General features: G+C 36.3%; 1 non-coding gene across 1 annotated transcript; it reads right to left on the bottom strand.

Annotated features, from left to right (window-relative positions):
* Positions 1 to 5,475: 5,475 nt before the first annotated feature.
* Positions 5,476 to 5,548, bottom strand: Trnaa-ggc (transfer RNA alanine (anticodon GGC)). Its single transcript has one exon. It is a non-coding gene; the product is annotated as a tRNA-Ala (tRNA).
* Between the last annotated feature and the right edge of the window lie 545 nt (positions 5,549 to 6,093).

The raw sequence follows: 6,093 nt of genomic DNA on the forward strand, positions 1-6,093 counted from the left end.
CTACCGCAAAGATTTTCCGACTGTAATAATATGTTGTGTATGTTCCCCCTACAACTAGGTGGGACCCTTTTGGCAGAGCATTCCTATTAACTATTCTGTAACCACCTATTTATGGCAAATAAATTATTAGTATTATTCCTCTTTATAATATTAGTATACATACATAACTTGCTGTTCCAAATTTTCGTCATTCGTTTTCGTTTCATCGCTAAAAATAACTTAATTTTATTTTTCATTACGTCTGAAATACTCGTAGAATTTGTAGTAAAAATAGACTGTAATGAAAAATAACAATAAAATATTTTAATTACCACGTGATCGCAAAATCTACCACCAAGATTTTGCGGATACACTATAAAAGTCCAGCTACCTGTCAAAGATCAACGTACGCGTGACACATGTCAGCAGAGCACCGAGCGACGTGACCTCACTCTGGAACGCCTCGAGGCGGACTGAATTTGAACGATTCGTGCGCGGCGTTTTATAGTACTTTTCAAATACTCATAGAAAAAAAATTACAATGAATTATTTTAAATTTCAAAGTAAATATTTTAGATAAGATATTCTTCTATTATATTAAGCTATTTTTGTGTTGAATAAAGGAAGAATATTGGTGAAAAAATCACTTTGATTTTTGGGTATTTCACGTTCTTTTAATTTGTGATTTCTTATTGTAAAATGCTTAAATCTAAAAATTTTCTCAGATAACTATTTGCCCAAGGATCTATGCTATAGGATATAAATGTTTGTTAAATCGTTTTCACAGTATTTTTATAAAAATTTCAGCTTGTAAACTGACGCTAAAGTGGAAATTTACAAAACCTGTGTGGACTTATCTTGATAGAATTCTTAAATACTAAACTAATCGCGATATTTTCTCAATTAACTATTTAGACGACGAAATTGCCTAACTATTTATGCCTATAACATATTTGTAATATTACTGGTTAATGATTGTAACGAGTTGAAAAAGTACTGTTTTTGCGCCAAACGGCGTAAACGCTCTTAAGTCAAAAGTATAATTTAACAAAAATTATCATTCACAATTAAGTTTTTCATGCAATTACTTGCCTAACATTTAGGATTGTTTTATTTATTGTAATAATGTAACCTTTTTCATATTTTACAAAAACACGAGCAATTAATAAGAATGTTAACGTGAAATGAGCTTTGAGTAAACAATATGTGAAACAACTTTAAAGCTTTTAATTATGAATTAATTTCAACTTCAAATAACAAATTCTCGCTTTTGATTTATAAGTTACTTTTTGTATCGCGTTGGCTCGTTGTTAATTATAATGCTAAATATAGTACTAAAAGATGATAAATTTATTTGTTAGTAGGGTAAACCGATAGTCATTGGACGCTGCCAGTCATTGGACAAAACAGTCGGAATCTCTCAGTTGTTGAAACAGAAATGCTATTTTTAATTCAGTAAATAACTGTCCAATAACTTTCTTAAGTGTCCAATGACTGGCAGTTTACCCTATGTAGAATCACGTTAAGGTAAAATCAGAAAAGATGAATAGAAAGAGTAGTGAGGAATGTAGATTTTAGTCCAAAAGTTCAAGTGGCAATAGACTGCGAGAATTCTCGAGACCATGTCTCTATAAACATGTATGACGTCCATCTGCTCAATGTACCGACGACCTCAAGAAGATGAGAGTAGAAAAAAATGAGAGTAGGTGCTTTTTGGCGTGACACGAAGTCACGCGAGGATCCCGTTTTACCCTCTTAGGGGTGGAGTTTCGTAAAATCTGTTCTTAGCGGATGTCTACTACACCCTATGAGGTATCCATCGGCCTTTTTTAAGTTTGTTAGTGTTATAGTTTCTGACATTTCATGATGAGTGAGTCAGTCAGTGATCTTTCGCATACATATAGATGATGGTGATGATGAAGATTCTAAGACCACTGTGCCATCATATCAACGCAAATACCACGTCTCCCGAATCCAATATGGCCGCGTGTCGCCTCGTTGTCTGTCAATTACTCATTTATCCCGGTCTTTGACGCGCCGCCGCAAAAAGCTCGATCGAGCAGTATCTCGCATCTGGACAAATCACTCGCTTAACTTCCAAAAAAGAGGCTCCGATTCGGAGAATGTCTTTGCCCGACTGTTGAAAAGAAGGGTAGCGACACTCGAGTCGACCTCAAGAATAGGTAAAGCCTGTTATTGCTTAAACCTGTTTGAGCTTAAATTGAGTTTTGAGTGTAGACTCTTAATACGAGCCTGAAAAAGTCACTAAAAGGTTAGTACCTATTGACTGGAGCTTTTCTATTTATTGTAACGTTCTTACTAATGGTACAATACAGATAGGTACATTACCTACGACGTTTTTCTGTTACAAATAATTTCTCTAGTCTATAGGTACTCACCTTTAATTAGCAATTAACGTTCGTAAACAAAATTAAATTATGTAAATTTTTGGAACAAGTATTAGGGAATTAGTAAATAACTTCTTACTCTTACTCTGGCTTCTACAAATTACTGTTCTGACTTAAAAAAACAGCGCAAGCTTATAATTGATGACAGTTCTTTGGAAATTATTTTCTCTATTACCAGAATTCATTTATGTGCACAATCTTACTAAAGCGACTGACACTTAAGTGTCTTCTCTGGTACTTCCCTCTCATGGAATTCATACAATGCGTATTTAAAACAACGTTGTCTTGATACAATATTTAATATTTGATTCCGTCCAGTTTACAAAAAGGCTCCATACTCTCTCGCTCGATGCATTTCGGTTGCGCGCTCATCCCCAGTTTTTAATTGCGCGTATCATCGCATACTAAAATGCCCTTTAGTTTTTAGCCCGTTAATGACATAATCGCGCGGCGGACGTCGCAGCGGCTTTTTGCGCGCCCGCGCGTCTTTGTAACTCACACATAGTGAACTATGTCAGGGTTTAATAAGAAGGGTAATGAATGGTTGGAGGAAGTTTGATTTTAAGACTAATTGGCAGCGAAATTTTTTGGAATGGAATAATGTTTTGGAGATCTGATGATTGATTTTAAATATGAACTCGACCAATTAATCAGATTAAGCTTTCCAATTTATTGAGGTGAAAAAAACCTCTTCAACTTTCTTTCTCTTTTCTTTTGTGAGATTATATGAAATGTCTTTTGACCATGCCCTTATGCTGCAACGTTCTATAAAAGTACTAATTCATTTGTTGAACACGGATTTCACACAAGCATTCAATCTTCTCCCATCAATCGGCACACTTACAGGAGCGATTCACAGAACCATCTTGTACTTGTATTAAATAATTACAAAACACTTTTTAATTAAACCGCAAACTGGCGGATAAGACGCACAAAAACCTGTGAATGGACCCGCCATTTTGCGCGGCCATCTTATTCGTTGTAATTACGCAAAATGGCCGCCGGTTGGCGCGAAAAAAACGCGCGAAGTGTTAACCGCTCCAGATTCTGCTAACGAAGTGTGATTGAGTGCAATTATAAGGTAAGTGGCGGCGATTATCAGCAGCGTACGAATCGTGGGATACTGTGAAGGGAAATGCTGGCAGTACGAGTCCGAAAATTACAGGTTTTATGCTTCCTTGTGGCTATTGAGGTAAGGGGCAACATCGATCAATTTGGGCCATAACCGTGTTAACGGATTTGCAGGGCTTTAGTGATGTCATGTCTGAAAACAGCGTTTGATAAAGAATAGGACTAATTTGGTCTCTCCTCTACGAAATCATCATCATCACTTCTACCTTCGGCCTGATCATCACTTTCCATCAGGTAAGACGCAGGCCAAGTACTTCCTCGTTTACTAAATTATTTTGTTAATTAAGTACATTATTTAATAAGGTTTGTTTGTTACCTTTGATTTTAAAACTTTTTTTCGTTAAGTTTTCTTCAATTGTTACAGGATCTACAAGCATAAAAATAACAATCTTAAAATCTCGCTCCTCGCAGCTTCAGACGTGAGTTCTCATCATAACAATAACCGCATTTCCTCAAAAATTCCGGCTCCGACACAAAAGGCACGTAATGTCTCACTCGCGTAAATGACGGCGTAAAATACGCCGACGCCGACGTCGCGAGTGTCTCTCCTTCGCCGACAAAAGACTGGCAGGCGAGAATTGGGTTAAAATCCCTGGAGGTTTTATTTTAGGGCAACTTGAGAAAACTCTAATATTTAATACTTTGATGCAAACATAACTTATTTGTACCTACTTTTCTGAAGCTTTAATTTGGAGTTATTTTTATGTAAGTCATAGTGTAACAATTATCAGATACATTCCTTTGAATATTCTACCTTGTTTCATTCATTCATTCAGGTACTATATTAAAATTTTCCCTGTCTTCAGCTGTCATAATATTATAATTCGACACATCCATCAATCCTGAACAAGGCCTCCCCAATGATTTTACAGATTGACCATCCAGACTAATTCAACTATATCGCCCAAAAAAAAATTGGCATCCTTACTCACGGGTTTAACTTTCACAGTTCATGTAACTTAACCCTAAAAACTCGCCGAAAGGTCGTCGGCAAAAAAGTCGGCAAAGTCGGCATGCCACGACCGGGTCGATTTCAGATAACGCCGACACTGATTGAAATGTTGTTAATTAGCACGCATAGTGCAAAATTCTACCAGAAAATTCTAAGAATTACTTACTATCTTTGATTAACTTATTCTCTAGGTTCACGGCTTATTAGCCACTATTAAGTAAGTGATAATTTTAAACGGCAAATACAACCGATCATTCTTCTTCTTCTTTTATTATGGCAACGTCTTGGTATTGAGAACCATGATTTCGCCAATGTCACGTAAACAGCTTTGACAGAGAGTAACAGGGTTTACAATTAACAATAATATTTATGAACTGTCAAAACGAGACTTACAAGATTTTGATGATTTTGAATTGACAATTTTTTTATCATTACAAAGCAACCAAAAATTTTAATTTACAGTTGATTTAATCTTGCAGACAAACGCACTAGTGATAAAACAGTTTATTTGTTACAAAGTTCTGGATGTACAATTTTAATATTTAAACTTCTTGACAACAGAATCACAGACAGAATCTTAAATCCAAATTAATAGGTGCCAGGAATTTAAAATGAAAAAGTAACTAAACCAGTCTTGTAACTGTTCCGAAGGTATCACTGCATTATCAGCTGATCTTAGTATTGTAAAGGGGTGTGCACATATCGATTTCGAAACAAAAGAGCCTCGACCGTAGGCGGTGGCGCCGGCGGCGGGGGCGGGCGGCCTTTATTTATTGACTGGGAGATAACATTGCCCCAAATATCTTCATTAGCGAATCGACCGAGCGTTGGACTAGTGTGGACTAGCCTTAATAGGAATACTGAGCTACTCGGGTTGGAAAGTTGATTAAACTTCTCATAGAAAATCTGACGTTGAATTAAAAAGATTAAAGGTTTTTTTATGCTCTCATGTCAGTCATCTTAAATGATGATTTGAAAATTATAAATAACTTGAAAAAATCGAACTGCCTAAGGCGGGAATTGAACCCACGACCTACCGCTTGCCGGGCGACTGCTCTTCCAACTGAGCTACTTAGACACTGGATGAACCCGTCGTCAAGTGTAATACGCTGTTACGGCCAGCGTTTGTTTCATCAATGTTGGATATAAGACTCTTAACGCTAAAAATCAAATAATAATAATGATGATGTTGACATGTCTATATGAACTAGAATGGGCCAACTTTACGGAATTCCAGTAGAGATGCAAATGATCGAAGAATTTTTCACGAAACTGCCGAGTTTGAAGAAGAGTATGAAGAATACTATTCAGTAATTCAACCCTATTTAACTTTACAAATAAATGTTTTACGAGTTAACCTTAAAATGTTGTATAAAGTTTTTTTTTAGTTTTTTTAATCCACAACGAGGAAGCTCTTAGCCTGTATCTCACCTGATGGTAAGTGACGATCAGGCCGAAGGTGGAAGCGAGCTTTACCCGGAATCCTCAACCACGGAGGAACTGGCTATCTTACCATTACTGATAATTGCAATTTCCAAGGGATTAGGATTCACAAATTGGATATGATTTCTACAAAGAAGGGTTGAATTTGACCTAAATGTTTTGCCCACCTTTTGTCTAAGT

The sequence above is a fragment of the Ostrinia nubilalis genome, chromosome 11, assembly GCF_963855985.1.
Source record: "Ostrinia nubilalis chromosome 11, ilOstNubi1.1, whole genome shotgun sequence".
Lineage (NCBI taxonomy): Eukaryota > Metazoa > Arthropoda > Insecta > Lepidoptera > Crambidae > Ostrinia > Ostrinia nubilalis.